Source organism: Peromyscus leucopus, chromosome 10 (genome assembly GCF_004664715.2).
Source record: "Peromyscus leucopus breed LL Stock chromosome 10, UCI_PerLeu_2.1, whole genome shotgun sequence".
Classification (NCBI taxonomy): Eukaryota; Metazoa; Chordata; class Mammalia; order Rodentia; family Cricetidae; genus Peromyscus; species Peromyscus leucopus.
This window is the reverse complement of record NC_051071.1, coordinates 28,336,788-28,361,894: the sequence shown is the minus strand read 5'-3', so window position 1 is coordinate 28,361,894 and position 25,107 is coordinate 28,336,788. Positions and strand designations below refer to the sequence as shown.

The 25,107-nt window shown below is 41.7% G+C and overlaps 1 long non-coding RNA gene across 1 annotated transcript; it reads right to left on the bottom strand.

Moving 5' to 3' along the window:
- Positions 1–1,488: 1,488 nt before the first annotated feature.
- On the bottom strand, positions 1,489–13,792 carry LOC119088642. Its single transcript, XR_005092326.1, has 2 exons — positions 13,124–13,792; positions 1,489–1,824 (listed from the first exon to the last, which is right to left on the bottom strand). It is a non-coding gene; the product is annotated as an uncharacterized LOC119088642 (long non-coding RNA).
- Positions 13,793–25,107: the final 11,315 nt, after the last annotated feature.

Sequence of the window (25,107 nt, the reverse complement as noted above, 5' to 3'; positions counted from 1 at the left end):
CTCAATCTGTTGCTAAGAACAGACAAGTAAATAAACAAAACAATAAGACACCTGGTGCAGTATGGGTTGTGGCAGCAGGAGTCAGTACATGATGTCTTTCTCTCTCTCTCTCTCTCTCTCTCCTCTCTCTCTCTCCTCTCTCTCTCTCTCTCTCTCTCTCTCTCTCTCTCTCTCTCTATCATAATACAAGGAGTCTGGGTCACATAGCCGTGCTGACAATTCATGCCTCTGTTTTCGTTTAGTCTTCATTCTGGATGTCTGATTTTCATCTTACATTAGATGTCAGATGCCATGTTGATGGCCAGGGGCTCCCTCCAGACTACCCAGAGCTAGAGCCACTTTGGAGCTAAATTGGGAGTAAATGGGTCCTTAATCTTTCATTGGGTCCTTAATCTTTGATTACCTCCTCAAGTACCAATAGTCTTGGTTTGGGAGACTACTGCATAGCATTAGAACTGCCATGCCCAAGCTGATGAAAACTCTAGAATGAAGATTGCCTAGTGAGCATCCCATGTTGGATAAGAATGGCTTGATTCCAGTACCCTGCCATGCTTACTCATCCTTGGAAACAAATCAAGGAAGCAAGGCCATGGCCTGAATCATGGGTAGATCCCAAAGGGATGCTCACAGCAATCTCTCTCCTGAATTTCTATCTCTTGGAGGGAGAGTACGACCGTGGACTCCTATGGTTACTTCATTTGCAGATCAATGTACTTGTGGATTGAACATGAAGCACCCATTTCACAATGTTAGTTTCCTTCTCTTCCTTAAGTCTTACTTTTCAGAATATGTCATCCAGGCAGGGCTACAGGCAACAGGCAAAAGACTCATTTGCAGCTTCACAAAAGATTCTGGAGACCATGTATAGTCCTTGCATTTATCAATTCAATCATAGCTTACTTGAACATGTGTATGTATATACATACCCTTACACACATATATGCACACACACACACACACACACACACACCCACACACACATGCACACATACATATACACAACACAAATGCTGGAAATAGTGTTACACAGAAAGCTGAAGTACATAGGTGCACCAGGAAACCACAAGATCTCAAACCAGTGGCCATTGAATGATTGCTGGATTCATAATCATGAGAAGTCTTGAGATTCCCATGATTTGTCAGCATGGAAAGGAAGCACTTCTGGATAATATCTAGTTATCAAGCATTTTAGTCAATAAAAGTGGTATCTCAAAAGGTCCCCATGATCTTTGCTGTGTTCTATTTGGTTTATAATGCAGCCTGTAGGCCTAGTTAGTGAGTGACCATATATTAAGGTCTCCATCACCCATGATAAGCTAGTCAAGAAAGCATATCTTTTCCCCCAAATCTTGCAGTGTTAGCTCTTTCCTTATTGAGTATTTGGGGAGCATCATTCAAATGTGTCTTCTCTGAAGATCTTCTCAGATCGTTGTCTGTGCCACTTTCTTAAATGCTCTGGTGGTCAGGGAGGGAAGGAAGCAGGCAGCATTAGGCAGATTATCCTTTTAATATCACTAGTTCATGGGTCATCACTCAACACTGAACCCATAAAATCTAAGCAGCTCAGTGAGTCAGCGCTGGACGGGGACCCTTAGCTGTTGTTAACTTCTGTAAGATTCAGTCATGCTGGCATTGATATCTTCATCTGTCAAATGGGAAGAACCACTGTCAGCTCACCCTTCATGGCCAGAGAAAGCTTGCCTTGTATTCACCATGAATGTCCAGAGGAAGGTGAACTTCTGCTTTCCTCAGCAATGGAGAATGTGGATCCAGGAGCAGGTGCCAGCAGAGACTTTCCCTGTATGTGTGCCAGTCCCGGTGACTCTAATCAATGATAAATGAGGAAAGAACAATAAAACACAAAGAAATGTGGGTAATGCCGTGATGGTCACCCATAGGACCACAGGACCCTTCCATTTTTGTTGTATTTTATAAAAACAATGTGGATTGAAAGGCAACTAAAACCTGTTCTATCAGTGATAGCACTTTATTCTAAGAGCCTATAAAATATTAGATAACCACAGGATATGTTTCCTTTTCAACATTTGAAAACTCCTCCTTTTAAGAGTGTCCCTACGCCGGGCGGTGGTGGCGCACGCCTTTAATCCCAGCACTCGGGAGGCAGAGGCAGGCGGATCTCTGTGAGTTCAAGGCCAGCCTGGACTACCAAGTGAGTTCCAGGAAAGGCACAAAGCTACACAGAGAAACCCTGTATCGAAAAAACAAAACAAAACAAAACAAAAAAAAAGAGTGTCCCTACATTTTAGCTGTTTGGATAATAGTATTATTGTAATAGATAGCACATGAGCCCTTCTAAGAGCCCTTCTAAGGCAAGCCCCCTGCTTTTTGCATAGGAAAAGAGCAGCTCCCAGTGAGCCAGAGAGGTGGCTTGTCTTTCCACCTTTGCGTATTTGTTGAACTTTTAAGATCACCTAGTCTTAGGACTTTGTTTATCCTATCCCAGGGAACAACCCACCAAGTTTAACAAGCAGATCTATCTTATTTCATGTTGATATCTTGTTTTTGTTTTAATCCAAAAAGCTTTGGGGGCAGGACATGGTGGTCCAGAAGAGAGCCTGAGATGGGTCCCAGCAGAATTGCACCAATGGCAGGACTTTCAGTAGATGAAAGACAAGATACGAATGATGACAAGTAGATTGGGAACAAAGTGAATGAGGAGCAAGAGGATGAGTCCAGGAAAACATTCTTCTGGCATGAGTCACATTTCACGAATGGGGCTGCAGCTCAAACGGCATCCACAGGAGAGAGTTTGTCTATGGCTGACCCAGCGTCTGGCCTGCAGAGCTGTCTCTGCACTGCTCCAGGTCTGAACCCTCTTCCTGATAAAACATGCTTCACAGTGGACCACCATCTGGCAATATAGCACAGCTCTGCTTTCCACTCATTCACAGTTCAGATACTGGCATGGGCTTACCTGTCTCCCTGTTCCCTGTTCTCGTGGGTCTGTGTGGAGGCTGCTGTTCTTGCTAATCTAAAGGTTTTGAAGCTATAAAATGAAGTCAGAGGGATAATTGCCCTTGATATGACCATATTCTAGACTGCTTAACATCTTCAAGATGGGATGTGCCTAGTTACACATGATGGGTTATAAAGGTGCTGCATGCTTTATGTTCTGAAATGGCCAAGGTGCCTATTAACCCAAAGTAGAGGCATATGCAGAAAGACAAAAGGCAAAGGAAAATGTCCAAGGAGGAAGACAAGAATGCAGCCTCAGAAGCACTGGCCCTAAAAAGAAGGATGGCAAGGTTTAGTTTTATGCAAATAACAACTAGTTTCAGGCAAGGAATTTCCAACATACCAGGTATATTGTGTAAGGACTCTGGAAACTGCAGAGAAAATCATCTTATGAAACTATAGCACAACACTCCTTTATTGATTTTTCATCCACCCATTAGCTCCCACCACTCATCTAACCATCGTATCTTTCTCCCCTCCCCCTCTTACTCCCTCCCATCTCTTTTTATCTTTCTTCCTTCATTTCTTCATCTTTCTCCCTTCCCTCCCTCATTTTCCTTCTGCCTGCCTTCTTTCCTTCCTCCCTCTCTCCCTCCTTCCCTCCCTCCCTCCCTCCTTCCCTCCCTCCCTCCCTCCCTTCCTCTAAGTCCTCTCTTTCTCCAGGTTGTCTTTTTAATCATCATCATAGATGCTCCTCTTACAATGCCCCTGCATATTCCCTAATGCATGGAGAATAGTGGCCAAAAATATACTTTGTTTTCAATCATTGTAATTTCTGTTTTGTGGTCCTATTTCTTTCTCTCTTGGCGTGAATAACTTCAATCTTCCTAATTAAGAATTATCGCAACATCCTCAGAATTTTCTGTCAAGGTTTTCTGCCTACCCTTAATTGTGTTTCTGGGTTTGTTTTAACTTCAAACTTAGGGGCATTGACTTGTGCAAATCATACTATCACAAAGATGATAGTCCTTGGTCATTGACCTCTAGATACTCTAGCTTCTACTGATTTTGTCCATGTCCCTTCCTTCTTATTTAGTGCTTCATAGTGGCTTTCTCAATTCCCCCTCCCCAGTCCTTAAGGCATTCAGCCAATTTGTTTTCTCAACTAATGCCTGCCCCTTTTCAAGGATATGAGGCATGCTTTAATGTTCCCCTTCTGATAGCTCTGCAGCTAGAGAAGATTAGGAGCTTAGTTCAGATGTTGATTTTCTCTGCATGCCACTCCACATCATCAACTGCACCCCTGCCAGGCTCTACAAGGAGATTTGCTGGCTTGGCAGCAACCCACCACCTATGGGGTAGCCATGATAACAATTTCTATGACCTCTGACATGAGAGCCTCAAACATGTTCCTTTATCCTTGAGAGTTTATTTTGGAGGTTCTTGCAGGGAGCGCAGCTGCTAGTATTTCATTGCCTGAAATTGGGCTTCTTCCCCAGAGCAGTTAGCTTCAGAGCAGACACATATAGAGTGGTAAGAGAAGCAGGGGACTCCTGCTTAGCCAGCTAGGTTATCTGAAGCAACCCTGTTGATCAATGAGGCAGCACGTGACATGGTAGGAAAGATCCTCATCACATTGTATCCTTGCATTTCTATATTCTATAGGCCAAAGGCAGAGAGAGGAACTCAGGCCTCTGTCTCATTTAATGTTTCTGCATGTGCCCAAGAGTTTGCCTCTTCACTTATCTCCTCAATCCCTCTCCTCCTCTCCACCGCATTGCCTATAAGAGTTCAAATTCAAAGTGATAAATACAAACTCATTTTCCACAAGTTCTCTTCACACACAATTAGCTGTAGTGTGTATTTTATGTTCTGAGTCTCCTGGTATTAATGAAAACCCAAATGAACAAAGATTACTTAGAAATAAAACTTTGATTTTCAAAACTATGCTTTATTCCATTGGCTTAAAAAGATGACTTGTTACAGCAAAAATTATATACACATAAATGAGGAAGCATGTGTATGTATCTGTATATCTGCATGTGTATATATATGTATATGTACATATGTGTGTTTATCTGTATGTGTATACAAGTGAATGTTTGTGTATGTGTGTATATTTGCATATGTGTTTATATGTATATGTGTGTGTTATATATGTGTGTGTGAATATATACATATATCTGTCTGTATCTGTGTATATACGTATATATGTGTGTATAAATACACACATGCATGTGTGTGTGTGTGTGTGTGTGTGTGTGTGTGTGTGTGTATAGTTGTACTAGGAAAAATTCCTTTCCATAGTGCAGCAATGTCTAGGAGTGGAATGCCTACCTAGACTATATGGCAAAGCAGGGAAATGATCAGCGCGCAGAACCTTGCTTCATATCACAGAGCTTCTCTCTGCTTACACTCTGTGCTCCAGTTTTATCTAATCACCTTCCAATGTCATGTTGCTAGAAGATGGCAGGACTTTGCACAAAACCTTACATTTTCTGCAAAGGCTCTGCTCATATGCAAAACTCCTAGTGTTCTTCCAAACCCATCACACATGTTTACTTCTCTGAAAGCTTAAACAAATTATCACTCTGTGTGTGTGTGTGTGTGTGTGTGTGTGTGTGTGTGTGTGTGTGTGTGTATTTACCACAACATAGATCAGAGGAAAACTTTCTGGAGTTGGTCTCTTCTCACCATGTGATATTAAATTCAGGTGATCACATTTGGCAGCAACTGCCTTTAACCTCTGAAACACCTCATTAGCCCTTTGACAGCTTCTTTAACATTTCTAAACTGAACATATATTCTTTGCCAAAGTTTGTATTTGTAACTTACAATGCCTTCAGTAGAGCAATGGATGCACAATAGATCTTCGGGAATTGGAAAAATGAAGAGAGAAGAGGGGCTTTCTGTGAGAGAAGGTGGAATTATAGGAAGCAGAAACACTTTTTGTTTTGCATTCAGCTCACATTGTTGGTAGTTTACTCACAGTGTGCAGCCATTATTAATCTGCACACTTTACTTAGATTATTTTATAGGCATGGCAATCTTATTCGCCTGCTATGTAGGACTCCTGGGAACCAAGAAGTTAAACAAGTTTTCCATGATTCCTCATTTACAATGTGGTGAGATGTTCAGATCTCTTCACAAGCATTTCTGTTGCTATGATAAAAATATCCCGATAAAAAGCAACTTAGGGGGTCAGGGGTTATTCATCCTACAATTCCAGACCATCATCCATCATAGCAGACACATCAAGACAGGGATTAAGCTAGTCACATCACATTCTCAGTCAAGAGCAAAGGAAAATGATTGAATGCCTACTTTTGCTTATCCCAATGTATCCACTCATATAGTTCTGGATTCTTCTGCCTTGGGAAGACCCACTTTGAGCTGTGTCTTCCCACATCAATTAATTAACTGAAACAATCCCCCACTGAAATGTCCATTAGGCCAACTCAATGGAGACAATCCTTCACTAGGTCTCCCCTCCCAGGTGATTCTAGGTTTTGTCAAGTTGACAATTAAAGTTTGACATCAGCAGGTCCAGACTGAGTCCTGAAACCCACATCTTCACTCCTCATCACATTCTACTGAAGGAAGCTACCTCTGAGACTGAGGAAATATTGTCTTGTTTCCTGCTTTGAATGCTTTTCTAGTCATTTCTTCTTTTACTGGTTGCTTCTTTGTGACTCTTCCTGGAGTGTCACTTGCCATTGACCACACTTTCCCCAGCTTCCCTTTCTCTCGTCATGAAAATGTCTGGTAACAGAAAACTAGTAAAATTGCAGTCTCACTAGATTTAATATTCAGTTACATACTTCAGTGTGTGGGCTCTCTTTAGATGACTATAAAGATCAAAGGAGTTTATACAAAGTTCTTTATTAACAATAGTTTGCAAAGCCATACTCCAATAGCATGCTAACAGTGATGACTGTCAAGAGGCCCACTCTAGTATGCTGTCTGTGCTTCTGGGCTTAAAACTCTAGCTATTGTATCTCTAAACTGATGAACTGACCTGGTGACTCAGAATATTTTTATTTGCATTTCATAGAAAGCAAGAATAAAGTTCTCTGGTGCCACGATGAGTGCAAACACAAACAAAGTTGATTGAAAATGTGTTTTTGGAACACCAGCCTTCACAGTATTGAATTCTAAAGTCATCCTCCCCTACCTTACTATGAAAACAGTTTTCAAATAATAGAGATGTGGGATCAATTTTTTCCAAGTACCTGGGATGACTGAGAAAAGACTGGAACATGTGGGTTTCAAGATAAGTACATTCAACAAGAATGCAAGGTTAGTGTGACTAAGATTGTAGTCACATCATTTGGAATATCAGAGAAGTTTTGGCAGGTGGACTATAGGCTGGGCACAGAAGCCAGAAGGGTTGTAGATAATATTTATGGAAAAATAATCGCAACAGTGGTGGTGAAACAATTCCCTTGAAAATGTGGGGCATGGAATCTCTCCTTAAACATGACAGTGGTTTCCACTGATACCTGAATGTGACTTTCTACATCCTTGTGCAGGGGACAAGTGTTAAAGCATGTGTGGCTGACAGAATATGAGTATCAGCACACCTGAAGGGAGATCTTATACTTTAGGGGTAGCTTTCTGGGGGGAACCTGACTAGCAAAATCAGGAAGGTAAACCCAGTTCTAGTGGCATGTGACATTCTAGAAGGACAGGTCTATGTACTGTCTACTTTCTCTAAAGGGACCTATGTCTTGCATGACCATATGGCTACTGGAAAGCCAAATAACACAAATAATCTTACTGAACTAATCTAACTTTGCCTTTCAGCTCAACAACAAAACGGAAGTTTCACATCAAGGAATTCTGAAGTTTCTTCTAGGTCTAAAATTCCTGAAATGCAAAAAATCCAGTGGGTATTTCTATTTTTTCTTATTTCTCACTTGGACAAATCCATAGAATCAGTTGCAAGGGTTTTATCTTGGCCACTATTTTGCAGAGGAATATACTCCTCTGCAAAATGTAAGACCACACCACAATCTCAGCAACTGCAACTAACAAAATACTAGCTGCAATAGGATAATTCGATACTAAATCAAACTAAAAATAAAATAAGCCTTCATAATAAAGTTTTGCATTTATGGCAGGATTATGGTTAAAGCCAACCTAAATTCTGGTAGCAAAAAAAACTGAATAATAGAGAAATAATGTCACTTCCTGGAAGAAATTATGGAATACATGTACCCAAAATGATGAATAGCTCCAGCATTTTCTTTTGCTTATGAGGTCCTGAGAGTCCATGGTTGATTTCACAGATGATTAGACATCACTTTAAATATTGAAGAGTCATTTGAAACACTTCAAAAAGGGAAAAGAGATATTGTGCTCTAAAATGAGGTAAAGCTGATTAGGCTCTGCTCACTATAATAGATTTCATTCAATAACTTTCCAACAAAAGAGGGATGCTTTCTACTGCAGTCTGCTAATAGCAGAAGATGCATCTTTAGTTATGGGAAGCCTAACTTCCATGCATTGCACGGAACCCAGAGAGTTCTAAGTGGTTTTGCTCATAGCAAAACAAAAAAGGGTAAAGATGAGGGACTGAGGTCCATCTACCTCTTTTGTTCCAGGAAAATTCTGCAGGCAGGTGGCTTTTTCCCCTTTGCATCACGAGACTCCCTTTAATGTTTTCACTCAGTGGTCTACTTGGAGACAGTCCTCTCTGAGCATTACATACCAATACTTGCACTGAGCCCACATTTAACTACTGAAAGTTTATCTTGGAAACAGGTGCACAGAGGCAAAGAGGATAAGGCAACTACATTCTCCCTACAAGGCTTTTGTGCTTCCTAGAGGGAAGTAATCTCAAGCATGATGCTGAACTGTGTGGCTTGCTGTGCAATGCTGGGGATCTTTATCGTGTCTTTCAAGTAACAGTGAAGCAGAGGGGGGAAAAGTGTCAGGTTTGTTCAGTATCTCACAGATCATTAATCTAGTTTATCTGTGGCTACAAAACAGGGGCACCACCATTTACAGAGTAGAGCTTGAATTAGATGAGCGCTGGATGGATGGAATGGACTAGAAGATGACTTAGGATGGTAGGTTCTCAAGCCTGTACTGAAAATAGACACAGCAGATATACAAATGCATTCTAATGTGTGTATAAAGAAACACACACACACACACACACACACACACACACACACACACACACACACACCTATCAGCATGCAGAAAAGAATGTTTGGTATCTATTACCTCTTGTTTGGAAAATTTACTCCCAGAGGAAGAGGCAGCTTCACAAGGATCATGAAACTTACTGAACTCATGAGAGCCCTCCCCAAGATTGTATAAGAAAAAAGCAACTCTCTGAAAGGAGGAGACTCTTTGGGACCATAGCTGTCTGCCATTATCACATGGACTCCAGTGACCCAGCTTTCATAAGCCACCCCCATGGGATGAACTTTTTTGCTGATGTAGCTGCCATGTCCTTCATATTCATTCAAGTAGTCTCTCATCCATGCCACTGTAAATAACCCCTAAAAACTCATTGGTTTATCAAGATGGATTCTGATAGAACTATTCCTTTAGCTCTCTCTGTCTTTGGTGACTAGGAATAGACTCTCTAGAAAAAAAAAACAATTTCAGCAAATAAGAGACAAGGATAAAAGGAAAAGAATGACATAGGAAGAAAGAATAAAATGAGATACAGATAAGAGAGGAGAATCCCAACTAATTCCTTGTGGAACTCTTTTCTAGCTGTATCTACCAAATCATCCCTGCTATTTACTCTGGGACTGTGTCTCCTCTGAACTGCTAGTACCTTATATCATTCATAAAGACTGAGAGATGGGCATAGACCTAATACCTTGAGTCCCCAGTAACAGGCCATGAAGCAAAGGTGTCCTGCATCTGTTTCTTCATGTGCTGATGGGGGTTAGATATTTGAATACAGACAGACCTTTCAAAAGGTACACTAAGAATTTTTTTCTTCTCTGTCATTTGGTGATGGACAGCTGGAAAATCTCATATTTAGTCTATAGTCTTCCCATATTTGTGAACTGATGAGTTTGTATGTTTCAGTGATAGATGGAAGAATCAGACAAAGGTGTTAACCAGTGATATGTGACGTACAGGGTACACTCTAGATGGGGGTATTGTTTTAACCAGTTGATTCTAAAACAAATTTATAAGGTCCTTGCAGTGCATTCGCTGTGGGTATAATTAAGATGATGAGGTGGAGCACATGGCTCCGTAATTCAATATGACTGATGGCCTCAAAAGACTTGGGAATAGATGGGACACCACAAACCTGGGGAGAATCTCTATATGAAGACAGGACCAGAGTCTTGGCTATTGCAACTCCAAGCTAGGAGCACAAAGGATGGCCAACCTCCCTTCCAGAATCCTTGGAGACACAGGCAGAAATTCTCCTTGCTGTTAAAGGATTCTATACTTTGGATCTTTAGTCTCCATAATTGTACAAGCACATTTCTCTAGTTGCAAGGTGCTCAGTTTGTAGTACAGTGTTGTGGCAGCCATAGGAAGCTTTTTAGTGGTTTATTTTTGCTCTGGGTTTGTCCTTTCTCCTTCCCTTATGTTCAGAAACATATAAAGTGCTTTGATGTCAGGCATTGTGAAAATATATAGGAATGGTAAGATAATAGGTACTGGCATCGATGGAGTACAACTGTGCAAACACATCATTCCAGTAGCTTGGGTAAACTGAGGTATCACAGGAGCAATGGTATTTGCATTCCCAATTCTAAATGAGTACAGTAATGTGCTGAAACATGAAGAATCTTGCTTTAAGTCACAAACCTAGTGGACAACAAAGTCAACATTTGAGCCCAGGGCTCCAGGAAGAACATACTGAACCACTCACTCTTCACCTAGGCTGTTAAGTTACACCAAGTCTGTGACAGCCGCAAACTCACTTCATAACAGCAGAACAACATACTTACAAGTTCTTGAAATTCAGAACATTTTAAGGAAAGGGTAGGAGAAAGCACAGTATATTAACACAGCTAAGAGAAAGGCATAGGATGGCTAGGGTGCTGGAGGCTTCTTGAAGGAGGTGACAGGGAGGGTGTTGAAAGACATCAAGCGGAGGAATGACAGTTCAAACTAGATGTGGCAGGCATGAACAAAGATTGTGAAGAAGAGTTGGCTGCTTCCTAGAGCCCTTGGGATTTCAGCAGGTGAGAGCTACAAGAAACAAGGCCAGGCAGAGTTTGGGCTTCCTCTCGTGATACAAAAAGCCTCTGAACTGGTCAGTTGTATAGGGTTAGTACTGAGGCAAGAAAAAGGCAAATGGGGTTTGAATTGCAAGACCCAGTTTTGAATGTCAATACTATTTTGCTTTCAGCCTACCGTTGTTTTTAGGGAATTTTGCTTCAGGGTGTGATTACTGCTATCCATGACAGAGTCATTCATCTTCCATCAGTCTGATCAATGTACTTTTATTAGCCATTCACTCCATGCTAAGCCTTCTTTTAAAGGATGGAGCCAGGACAAGGGCAAGTATGAAGTGTCCCAGGGTTTTGGTGCTTACATTTTTCAGTGACAGCAAATTATCTTGTAAGCACTGTCTGAGTGATAGCCGCAATGAGACAATAAAAACAACATGCTGGGATGTGACACAGCGATGGATGGGAGGTGATCCCATTGATAGGTTGTCAGAAGGTCTCCATAGAGAGGTGACACTCGAGCTGTGACCTGTAGAATGATGGCCTATTCACGCTGCGAATTGATGCAGAATCATCCTTGATGAGGAAAACAGCAGGTGCAATGTCTCTAGAGACAAGCGAGTGTGACATTTTCAAAAAGCAAAGAGGAAAGTCAGATGACTAGAATGTCACCAAAGACAGGCATGACAACAGACATGCTCATGCAGGAAGAAGGTATCTGAGGACACTCTCCCAAGAGCTGGTACTGAAAATAAACTGATGGGGAGCCATCTGGGATTGCAAGGAAGAAGTGATGTGCCCCAATCTGCAGCTTCTAGTCTTCTCCTGGGTGGCAACTGGTTATTAGGTGTGGTTAGGAGAGAGAGAGAGAGGGTTTCCAAGCAGCCATGAGCATCCTCATAGTTCTGGAATTAGACACTTGAGCTGGAGAAGCATCTAGAAATCCTTTGTCCAATTAATTTACTCTTACAGTGACAGCTCTTAAAAAGCAAGCTGAGTTTTCAAATGCCAGTGAAGGTCCATGGTCGCCCAGAGCTGGTCGGGCAGGAGATGCAGTGGTCACAAGCTGGTGAAAGTAGCAGCCACTCTCCTTCAGTTGGACTCTGTGCTGCTGCTGGCAGACCGTGGCTCACTGATACTCTGAGCCGGTTTGTGTGGGCCTTGTCTACTCACTCTCCCCTTTCTCTAGAGGAGCATTCATTGAGTATTCACCAGCATCATCATTTTCTCTACTATTGGGGTTGGGTCTTCAGAGGATCTTGAGAGATTTACAGCATTCTGGTAACCTGCACTTCTATCTTGATTTTTAAGTCTGACTTATTTGGGGGAATTCCTGGCTGTACACTTGCCTCAGTTCTAAGCTATAACTGCAGATCGACATTTCTAATGGTAGGAATGGATATTACTGTGGTCCAGGTTAAGGAGAAGCAAAAGAGATAAATTCAGTGTTTTCATTAGTATATGCTAATTTTATTTTACAGGTTTTATTAAGACATTTTCATGCATGTGCATAATGTATTTTGACCATATATACTCTCCCAATTGCCCTCCCTTGACTAAAATGAATCTTCATTATTTGAGCAAGGATATAAAAACTAATAATAATAAATACATATATTTTTATATAATAATAAGAAAGCCAAATGTATACTCATTCACTAACTCACCAAATCATTGAATATTGCTCAATTACCACTCTGTACCAGTTATTACTTTATGCACTATGACAGCTGAGGGGAACGATAAAAACCACAGAGGTGACCTTTGGCTTCAAGAATTTTGACTCTAGTACAAGAGCTGGATGAAGAGGAGAAGCCAGGTAGAGTACAGAAGATCACCAGGGCAAAGGAAAAACAGTCAGGTAGAAAAATGAATCCAGAGTGAAAGCTATAAATGAAAGACATCAAGAAGTGGGAATAATGTGAAAACAGAGGTTTAAGCTATTGGAGGACTCTGAGTCACCTACCGGCGGGAACAAGACCGTAACATTGAAGCCTCCCAAGAAAACCATCTGGGAAAAACCACTGAAAGTTTGGACTTACCCAGAAACCTGTCTAGGAAGCTGACCTTGTTCTCCCAGGCTCCATATTCCCAATCACTGGGAGTTTTTCCATCTCCCAGTCAGTCTCCATCAAGGGCCTTTTCTTTTACCTATGAGAGTCTACAGAATCCCCTATTTTTGAAGGAGGAATCATCCTGGTCCCTGGCAGGAATATTCTGAGTACATTGCCTTTATCACCATGTCATAGTGATGTCACCACAGTGACTATTGTTGCTGAATAGTTCTACATCCCACAGCTCATGAACTGCTCTCAGGTTGGGACTTTTGATACTCTCTTGTTGGCCCCTCTCAAAGTGCTGGCCTCCCTCCATCACTACTGGTAAGTTAATAGTTTTGGCCCTCCTTCTTACCTCAGATTATTGATGCTAAGCCTGAAAGGTCACATTTCAGTTCTTTGTTGGCTACTCATTCATTGTTTGACTACTCGAATGTCACCTTCGCCTTTACACTGAAGAAGAAAAACACCCCCCTTTAGTTTTTCTTTTCATGATCATTTTGCCTTTTTAGTCAGAATCTTCAGGGCAAGTGTTAACAGGATAGTGAGTTCTTAAATTTTGGGAACTTTGCTCCATTGGGAAGAACATCAAATAATATCAACAACAAAGCAAACAAATCCTAGGCCCACCAATCACATTTGGCATCTGCATCTCACTCCAAAGCATGGGGAGATTCTCAGATGGAGAACTAGTTGAGTTAAAGTTTTTTTTTTTTTTTTAAGTAAATTTATTTTACAACATCATTTAGTTCAACATAATAGCCACAGAATCCCCTGTTCTCCCACTCTCGCCCCCCTCCCCCTCCCCCATCCCACCCCCCATTCCCACCTCCTCCAGATCAAGGTCTCCCCCGAGGACCGGGATCGACCTGGTAGACTCAGTCCAGCCAGGACCAGTCCCCCCTCCCAGACCGAGCCAAGTGTCCCTGCATATGTCCCAGGATTCAAACAGTCAACTCATGCAACAAGCCCAGGACCCGGCACCAACACACGGCTGCCTCCCAAACAGATCAAGCCAAATGACTGTCTCACCCGTTCAGGGGGCCTGATGCAGTTGGGGCCCCTCAGCCTTTGGTTCATAGATCCTGTGTTTCCATTCGTTTGGCTATTTGTCCCTGTGCTTTATCCAACCCTGGCTTCAACAATTCTCGCTCATATAAACCCTCTTCTTTCTCACTAATTAGACTCCCAGTGCTCCACCAGGGGCCCAGCCATGGATGTCTGCATCCAGATTCCTCAGACCTTCCTTGGATGGGGTTTATGGCACAACTAACAGGGTGTCTGGCCATCCATCACCAGGGTAGGTCAGTTCCTGCCGTCTCTCGTCCATTGCCAGCAGTCTTTTCTGGCAGTATCTTTGTGGATCTCCGTGGGCCTCCCTAGCTCTCTGCTTCCTCCCCTTCTCATGTGGTCTTCATTTACCATGGTCTCCTATTCGTTGTTCTCCCTCTCTTTTCTTGATCCAGCTAGGATCTCCCACTCTCTTTCCCTCGACCGTCGCTCTTCATTGTTCCCACTCATGACCAGGCTGTTCATGTAGATCTCATCCATTTCTCCATGTCTTTTTTGGGGTCCCGTTTTCCAGGTAGCCTCACTGGTGATGTGAGTAGCAGTTCAGTCATCCTTGTTCCACATCTAGTATCTTCCTATGAGTGGGTACATACCATATTTGTCTTTCTGAGTCTGGGTCACCTCACTCAGGATGATTTTTTCTAGATCCATCCATTTGTCTGCAAACCGTATGATGTCATTGTTTTTCTCTGCTGAGTAGTATTCCATTGTGTATATGTGCCACAATTTATTTATCCATTCTTCAGTTGAAGGGCATCTAGGTTGTTTCCAGGTTTTGGCTATTACAAACAATGCTGATATGAACATAGCTGAGCAAGTGCTCTTGTGGTATGATTGAGCATTTCTTGGGTATATGCCCAAAAGTGGTATAGCTGGATCTTGGGGGAGATTGATTTCCAATTTTCTAAGAAAGCACCATATTGATTTCCAAAGTGGTTGTACAAGCTTGCATTCCCACCAGCAGTGGAGGAGAGTTCCTCTAGCTCCACAACCTCTCCAGCATAAAGTGTCTTCAGTGTTTTTGATCTTAGCCATTCTGACAGGCGTAAGGTGGTATCTCAGAGTTGTTTTGATTTGCATTTCCCTGATGATTAGGGATGTTGAGCAGTTCCTTAAATGTCTTTCAGCCATTTGGGTTTCCTCTGTTGAGAATTCTCTGTTTAATTCTAAAGCCCATTTCTCAATTGGACTGTTGGTCGTTTTGATGTCTAATTTCTTGAGTTCCTTATATATTCTGGATATCAGTCCTCTGTCACCTGTGGGGTTGGTGAAGATCTTTTCCCATTCAGTAGGCTGTCGCTTTGCCTTGTTGACCGTATCCTTTGCTCTACAAAAGCTTCTCAGTTTCAGGAGGTCCCATTGATTGATTGTTTGTCTCAGTGTCTGCGCTACTGGTGTTATATTTAGGAAGAGATCTCCTATGCCAATGCGTTCAAGATTACTTCCTACTTTCTCTTCTAGCAGGTTTAGAGTAGCTGGATTTATGTTGAGGTCTTTGATCCACTTGGACTTAAGTTTTGTGCACGGTGACAGATATGGATCTATTTGCAGCCTTCTACACGTTGATATCCAGTTATGCCAGCACCATTTGTTGAAGATGCTTTCTTTTTTCCATTGTACACTTTTGGCTTCTTTGTCAAAAATTATATGTCCATAGGTGTGTGGGTTAATGTCAGGGTCTTCAATTCGATTCCATTGGTCCACATGTCGGTTTTTATGCCAATACCAAGCTGTTTTTATTACTGTAGCTCTATAGTAGAGCTTGAAGTTAGGGATTGTGATGCCTCCAGAAGTTGTTTTATTGTACAGGTTTCTTTTAGCTATTCTGGGTTTTTTGTTTTTCCATATGAAGTTGAGTATTATTCTTTCCAGGTCTGTGAAGAATTGTGTTGGTATTTTGATGGGGATTGCATTGAATCTGTATATTGCTTTTGGTAAGATTGCCATTTTTACTATGTTAACCCTGCCTATCCATGAGCATGGGAGATCTTTCCATTTTCTGACATCTTCTTCAATTTCTTTTTTCAGGGACTTAAAGTTCTTGTCATATAGGTCCTTCACTTGCTTGGTTAGTGTTACCCCAGGTATTTTATGTCATTTTTGGCTATTGTAAAGGGTGATGTATCTCTAATTGCCTTCTCATCTTCTTTGTCCATTGTATATAGGAAGGCTACTGATTTTTTTGAGTTGATCTTGTATCCTGCTATGTTGCTGAAGGTGTTTATAAGCTTTATCAATTCCTGGGTGGAATCTTTGGGGTCACTCAAGTATACTATCATGTCATCTGCAAATAGGGAAAGCTTGACTTCTTCCTTTCCAATTTGTATCCCCTTAATCTCCTTATGTTGTCTTATTGCTCTGGCTAGAACTTCAAGTACTATATTGAATAAGTATGGGGAGAGTGGACAGCCTTGCCTCGTTCCTGATTTTAGTGGAATTGCTTTGAGTTTCTCTCCATTTAATTTGATGTTGGCTGCTGGTTTGCTATATATTGCCTTTATTATGTTTAGGTATGTTCCCCGTATTCCTGATCGCTCCAAGACTTTTATCATGAAGGGGTGCTGGATTTTGTCAAATGCCTTTTCTGCATCTAGTGAGATGATCATGTGGTTTTTTTCTTTGAGTTTGTTTATATGGTGTATTACATTGATGGACTTTCGTATGTTGAACCACCCTTGCATCCCTGGGATGAAGCCTACTTGATCATGGTGGATAATTGTTCTGATGTGTTCTTGGAGTCTGTTTGCCAATATTTTATTGAGTATTTTTGCATCAATGTTCATGAGGGAGATCGGTCTGTAGTTCTCTTTCTTTGTTGTATCCTTGTTTGGTTTAGGAATCAGGGTAATTGTAGCCTCATAAAAGGAGTTTGGTAATGTTCCTTCTGTTTCTATTATGTGGAACAATTTAGAGAGTATTGGTATTAACTCTTCTTTGAAGATCTGGTAGAATTCTGCGCTGAAACCATCTGGTCCTGGGCTTTTTTTGGTTGGGAGACTTTTAATGACTGTTTCTATTTCCTTAGGGGTTATTGGGCTATTTAAATAGTTTATCTGGTCTTGATTTAACTTAGGTATGTGGTACTTATCCAGAAAAATGTCCATTTCTTTTAGGTTTTCCAGTTTTGTGGAGTAGAGGTTTTTGAAATATGACCTTATAATTCTCTGGATTTCCTCAATGTCTGTTGTTATGTCCCCTTTTCATTTCTGATTTTGTTGATTTGGATTCTCTCTCTCTGTCTTTTGGTTAGTTTGGATAAGGGCTTGTCTATCTTGTTGATTTTCTCAAAGAACCAACTCTTTGTTTCATTAATTTTTTGTATTATTCTCTTAGTTTCTAATTTATTAATTTCCCCTCTCACTTTGATAATTTCCTGGCGTCTATTCTTCCTGGGAGACTTTGCTTCTTCCTGTTCTAGAGCTTTCAGGTGTGCTGTTAAGTCACTAGTGTGAGATTTCTCCAACTTCTTTATGTGTGCATTTAGTGCTATGAATTTCCCTCTTAGCACTGCTTTCATTGTGTCCCATAAGTTTGGGTATGTGGTGTCTTCATTTTCATTGATCTCTAGGAAGTCTTTAAATTCTTTCTTTATTTCTTCCTTAACCCATTGGTGATTTAGTTGAGCATTATTCAGTTTCCATGAGAAAGTAGGTTTTCTGTAGTTTTTGTTGTTGTTGAGATCTAACTTTAACCCATGGTGGTCTGATAGAACACAGGAGGTTATTCTAATTGTTTTGTATCTGTTGAGATATGCTTTGTGGCCAAGTATGTGGTCAATTTTAGAGAAAGTTCCATGGGGTGCTGAGAAGAATGTATATTCTTTCTTGTTAGGATGGAATGTTCTGTAGATATCTATTAGGTCCAATTGGGTCATGATATCAGTTAAGTCCTTTATTTCTCTGTTAAGTTTCGATTTGGGAGATCTGTCCAGTGGTGAAAGTGGGGTGTTGAGATCTCCCACTATTAATGTGTGGGGTTTTATATGTGGTTTAAGCTTTAGTAATGTTTCTTTTACATATGTGGGTGCCCTTGTGTTTGGGGCATAAATGTTCAGAATTGAAACTTCATCTTGGTGGATCTTTCCTGTGATGAATATGTAATGTCCTTCTTTATCTCTTTTGATTGATTTTAGTTTGAAGTCTATTTTGTTGGATATCAGTATGGCTACCCCTGCTTGTTTCTTAAGACCATTTGATTGGAAAGTCTTTTCCCAGCCTTTTATTCTTAGGTAGTGTCTGTCTTTGAATTTGAGATGTGTTTCTTGTATGCAGCAGAAAGTTGGGTTCTGCTTTCTTATCCATTCTGTAAGTCTATGTCTTTTTATAGGTGAATTAAGTCCGTTGATATTAAGGGATATTAACGACCAGTGATTGTTCATCCCTGTCATTTTTGGTGGTAGTGTGTGTGTACTTCCCTTCTTTGGGGTTTACTGTTGTGGCTTTATCTATTGCCTGTGTTTTCAAGTGTGTATCTGACTTCCTTAGGTTGGAATTTTCCTTCTAGTGCTTTCTGTAGGGCTGGGTTTGTGGATAGGTATTGTTTAAATCTGGCTTTGTCTTCGAATGTCTTGTTCCTTCCGTCTATGATGATTGAAAGTTTTGCTGGGTATATTAGTCTGGGCTGACATCCATGGTTTCTTAGTGTCTGCATTACATCTGTCCAGGTCCTTCTGGCTTTCAAAGTCTCCATTGAGAAATCGGGTGTTATTCTGATGGGTTTACCTTTATAGGTCACTTGGCCTTTTTCCTTGGCTGCTCTTAATATTCTTTCTTTATTCTGTACATTTAGTTGTTTAATTATTATGTGTCGAGGGGACTTTTTTTGGGGGTCTAGTCTGTTTGGTGTTCTATAGGCTTCTTGTATCTTCATAGGCATTTCCTTCTTTAAGTTGGGAAAGTTTTCTTCTATAATTTTGTTGAATATATTTTCTGTGCCTTTGAGTTGGTATTCTTCACCTTCTTCTATCCCTATAATTCGTAGGTTTGGTCTTTTCATGGTGTCCCAGATTTCTTGGACATTTTGGTTCATGACTTTGTTGGCTTTAGTGTTTCCTTCGACTGATGAAACTATTTCTTCTACTGTATCTTCAATGCCAGAAATCCTCTCTTCCACCTCTTGCATTCTGTTGGTTATACTTGCATCCGAAGTTCCTGATCTTTTACTCAGGGTTTCTATTTCCAGCATTCCCTCTGTTTGTGTCTTCTTTATTTTTTCAGTTTCCTTTTTCAGTTCTTGGCCTGTTTCCTTTGTTTGTTTCATTGCTTTTTCATGATTTTCTTTCAGTGTTTTATTGTTTTCTTCCAGGACTTTAATGTTTTCTTCCAGGACTTTAATGTTTTCTTCCAGGAATTTATTTTTTTTCTTGGAGGGCTTTATTGTTTTCTTCTAATTTGTTTGCTCTTTCCTCTAGTTGTTTATAGCGTTCTTCCAATTTCCTTGTCTTTTCCTCTACACAAGCCTCTACCTTCTTCATGAAGTTACTCATAAGGCTACTTTCTTCTGCTTCTTCCAATTTTTGGTGTTCAGGTCTAGATGTTGGAGGCGGGCTAGGTTCTGGTGATGCTGTATTGCTCTTCATTTTGCTGTATGTACTTCTGCCTTGACGTCTGCCCATCTCCTTGTGGTTCTTTCTTCGTCTTATCAGTGTACTTGTTTCAGAAAGAGCTGACAGATTCAGGAAGACTCTCTCTTTTGTCCAAAAGGGAGTTCTCTTGTCCTACTCTCTGGTCCAGAAGGGAAGTCCGGGGCGGGCTCTGGTCCAGAGTGGCAATCGGGAGCAGGCTGGGAGCTGGGGCCGGTCTCTAAGTCTCAGGAAGTGGCTGGAGTCGCGGGCAGATGGGCGTGGGGGCAGGGCGCGGAGATTGCAGGGGCTGCCGGGGGGCTTGGAAAAGGGGATCCCTCCCGATGGGGCTAGAAGGGGAGCTGTCCGGTGGCCAGAACCTGGTGCCAACTTGGGCAGGTCTTCCCGGAGTGGCTGGTGTCCAGGGATTGGGTCCGGGTTGGATCCGGGTACTCACCTCTGGACCAGAAGGGAAGTCTGGGGCAGGCTGGGAGCTGGGGGCCGGTCTCTAAGTCTCAGGAAGTGGCTGGAGTCGCGGGCAGATGGGCGTGGGGGCAGGGCGCGGAGATTGCAGGGGCTGCCGGGGGCTTGGAAAAGGGGATCCTTCCCGGTGGGGCTAGAAGGGGAGCTGCCCGGTAGCCAGAACCTGGTGCCAAGTTGGGCAGGTCTTCCCGGAGTGGCTGGTACCCAGGGATTGGGTCCGGGTTGGACCCGGGTACTCACCTCTGGACCAGAAGGGAAGTCGGGGGCAGGCTGGGAGCTGGGGGCCGGTCTCTAAGTCTCAGGAAGTGGCTGGAGTCGCGGGCAGATGGGCGTGGGGGCAGGGCGCGGAGATTGCAGGGGCTGCCGGGGGGCTTGGAAAAGGGGATCCCTCCCGATGGGGCTAGAAGGGGAGCTGTCCGGTGGCCAGAACCTGGTGCCAACTTGGGCAGGTCTTCCCGGAGTGGCTGGTGTCCAGGGATTGGGTCCGGGTTGGATCCGGGTACTCACCTCTGGACCAGAAGGGAAGTCTGGGCGAGTTAAAGTTTTTTTGGTGGAAGCTCCACCTCAGCCCCTGGCACCCTGGCATCCATATAAGAGTCTGGGATGTTCTGGTGGAAGATCCATTTCAACTCCTCTCCCCCATTTCTTTCCCCAAACTGGCCCCTTCAAAGTCCACCAAACATGGCTCCTCCCCAAGAGATGAGCTCAAAACCACTCCCACGAGGTATTTAAGCTGCATCCCAGGAAACAAATGTGGTTTTCCAGTCTCTCTTCCCCATCTCCTCTCTGGAGGGCTGGAGAATTACCTGGGAACACTTTACCCATTAACCCAGGGCCTTTTCTAATTCAATCTTGAAATGGTCTGATTTGGATTGCTTTGTCAGTGGAGAGGCCTATTGGGGGTGCAAAAAACTTATCAAAAGCGACTTCCTGGATAATAATGACTTGTTAATGAGGCTAGTCCTGTTTTGCCTTTTCTAGGAAACTGCAGAGAACTAGATTGGGGTGGGGGAGGGAAATCAGCCTGTTTTCTCCAATAAAGCTTCTAGACCCTAAGGCAGAGCTCAGGAGAGACATTGATTTAGAGGCAGCGACCTTTCTCTCTGCTGAGTGAAACTTAAATCTGAAAGATGAATATTGGTCTCTGAGCCATGTATCTTTCAGTGACACTTCCTTTAAAGAGTGAAGAAATCATTCAAAAGTGTAAACTGAACCTGGGTTTTCCAAGTGTTTGCATAAATCAATGTACATCAAATGGCACGCTATTATAGAATGAAAGAATGTGTCTTATTTCTAGAAAGAAAGTGCCAAATGATTTCTGTGAGCAGAGCTTCACCTATCACTATTCAGCTTACTTGTCCAAGAGATAGAAATATTTATATCCCACAAGGAAAAGGGATGTGATAGTCTCAATGCAGGAAATAAATACAACTGGGGTGGGAACGGATACCTGAGGGAATTATTTTCTTTAAGATTAGGAATAAACCCTTTTCTCAAAGATGGCACTGAATAGGCAGAAGGAAGTTCTTGCTCTCCCAAAGCCAAAGCAAAAGCCTGAAATGTCAAGAGGATGGTTCTGAAAGCTCAGCCACACTAAGAAGATAGGCACTTCACCCACCTTCCAGGGGCCCAGGACCCTGCGGCTCCAGAGGCAGCTCCAAACCAGCACTATACTTGCTCAATGGAACCCTCAAGCACAGAACAGGTCACTAAAGGTTAGGCTCTCCCAAGGCTTGTGTGTGCAGAGCTCTTAACATGCACAGGAGGTATGGCTAGCACAAACACATTCACTATTATAACATATAAATGATGAGTCAATATTTACAGCTCTATAATTTCACATGGATGAACACTAGAATACTTTTAAAATAATCTACCAGCATTAATAAGAGCTAGTATATCCATTAAACATAAACATTATAGTTCAAACCAAGGTAAGGGAGAGAAAAAAAATTACCTGGAAATTTCAGACGATTAAGGTTAGCTTTTAAGTATGACTAAAAATCAAGACTTTAATTCATTTCCTCTGTGTCCTTCCCTCTCTTCCTATCTCCCTCCCTCCCTCCCTGGAGAACTCCCTCTTCTGTGCTTGCCCTAGTTCTTAAACTATCTTCATACAAAGACAAAATCGTCTGCCAGCAGTTCAGAAGTTCAAGGCTTCCTTGATTGTCATATCTTATAAACTCAGAGAGAGGAAAATTATGCAAAGTTTCAGATACAGTTTACAGATGGACTCTGTTTGACTTGGTGTAGACAGCTGGGTTGTTTAGGAAAAAAGTGCTAAACCATTAGTCGATATGTATGCAGTGCTCATTTTATATAGTGAATGCCCTGAGACCTTTGTCTGGCTTCTTTATTAGTTTTTCTTGGTGACTTTGCATGCCAGAGTGTTACCTCTGAAGCTAAAAGAGTGGGATTCTATCTTCTGAATAAAGAAATGTTTCTAAAGGAAGAAATGCTGGGAAGAAAAGTTATACTGTGTCCCAAGAAATAATCATATGCTTCTCTGATTCAAATTTTTGTGTTGACTGAGACTTGGACTTTGGAAGGAGCACACACAGTATCAAACTCAAAACTCCCATACTCCCTGCTTGCTCTGTAAGGTTTTTATTTTGGGCTGCCTGTTCCATGGACATGAAGAGTGGGGATAGAGGTCCAGGATTTGGGGTCTGGGGTCACATACAAGGTCTTTACATTCAGTTCTGACATGGGACAGCTGTGAGAATATACTCAAGGCAAGCATGCTTCTAACTATCAGTTCTCTTGTCCATGGATGGAGATTATTATCAGGTTTCTGTGATAATTAAGTGTTATTATATCTAAAAAGCACTTGCAAATCCAAGTCCAAGCACCTCTTCAAAGAACAATATCTGGTGTCACAGCCAGCCTTATAAATGAGTTCACAGAGCCTGGCTTCTTTAGAGTCTTGTGCTTAGTATAACATACCAGTATCCACTCTCTTGGAATCACTTAATTTTATCTTTGAAGTTGTATCTTGGAATTGATGTCCAGTGTGATGATGGAGCAAACACAGTCATGGTGAAGATAGATACAATATGTAAGTCCACCTTCCATGCCACACACTACCACTGAGTATTGCAGACCTCCCTAGGCATAGAATTCCAGGAGATAGATCGGGTGTTCAGTGAGACCTGGTCAACACAAGTAGGTACCTGGTCCTCTTTGAGCAACAAAGTGGCTGACAACTCAGGGAAGCTATGGTTTTCTTCCCAAATAGAATTTTCTTCAAGCAAAGAAATAAGAAGAACACAGAAGCCAAGAAGCCCTGACATTGTCTCCCCTACACTGGTTAGTTTCTCACACTAGCCAACTGTTCTCATCAGACATGGTTACATAGAAAAACAGATGAAGACCAAGACTGGGTTCCCACTGTGTCTTTTTCTCCACACTCTTACCTCTCAGTAAGTTGGGCAACAGAGACGCTTGAAACAAGGCTGGTGGCATAGGTCAGTAATGTCAGGCCTGGAGAGACAGAGCCAGGAGGATCAAGAGCTCATGTACATTTATACATACTACTGTGTTTATGTATCCACAATCACCAATGACCTTCACACATGAGAATAACTAGAAAAAGTCATGTTACCCATTTAGAAATCTAACTTTTCCTTATTGAGATTGACATGAAGTAGAAAAGGAAAACATTAGGAGAAAGAGCCTATCAAACAGAAAAAGAGCTTTAATTTTAGTAACTTTAAGGTTGTTTTCTTCTTAATTTTGAATAAGGAAACTCATATTTTTATTTTATACTGGCCTCTTCAAACTATAGAATCTAGCATGGTGATTATTATTATATATTTCATCATGAGAATGAATGAGGGCCTCAGGGAAGTCTATAATCATTTCTTGGTCAAGATAGACATGTTAAAATCAGTCTCTTTTTCTCTTATTCTTTCTCCCTCATTTCCTAAGCACAGCCAATGGACCACTTCCCTTCTTAGTCTTGGATGCCTCTATCTCTGGTACCCTGCTTCCTTACAGTAGAGACTGTGGTAGACTGAATGACCTCTTAGAGAGTGGAAGCCTTTGTGCCCTCTCCACGGGAAAGGAGAAGTTGACTGTGGAGAATAGCCTGTCTGTATTCCACATGCTTCCTGTTGGAGGAGTCCTTCAAGAAGTTACTTGCTGTCAAAATGTGAAAGTGATTGTCAGCAGAAGAGATGACATGCTGTCTTTCAGTTAAGATCTAGGCCTAGAAGCCCAGTGTTTCCTTCACTCTGTCTTGAACCTAACCACCTGGTGGAGGGAGAATTGAAATGTCCCTGTAATGCTTTACTGGCAAACACTTTGTTGGTTAAGTACCTTGTCTGTTCTTGGTGACTCTTGTCCATAATCATCCACCCTCTCAGCCTTCAAATAGCCTCCCTGCCTCCCTGATGAATTCTCTTAAGTTTCATCTTAAGCATAAAATATGAGGACTTAATTGGAGATAAAAAATAACATTGTTTCAAACCTGTACTAGAGAAAATATATTGGTAAAAACATGAGAAGCAAAAGCATAAAAATCAAATGGGGCAAGAAGAATCGTGCACAGCCTCATCCTAGGAAGAGCTTCTAACCATGACCTGAGGCCAAACTCTTAAACCAAACACCATCAAGCATTACATTCTTCCTAAACATTACTCACAATTAAAAAGCAGAAAGCTACTGATGTCCTGACTCACAAAGTGAATGTCCTCAGTATATAAAGTTATCTGACAACTTACTAAGAAAGAAACCCCACAAAACAGCTGGAAAGTAAAATTCAGAGAAATATAATAAATGTTAAAATATCATATTAAAAAATTCTCAGAAACTATCAAAGGAATATAAATGAAATTCACTGATTTTTCTATCC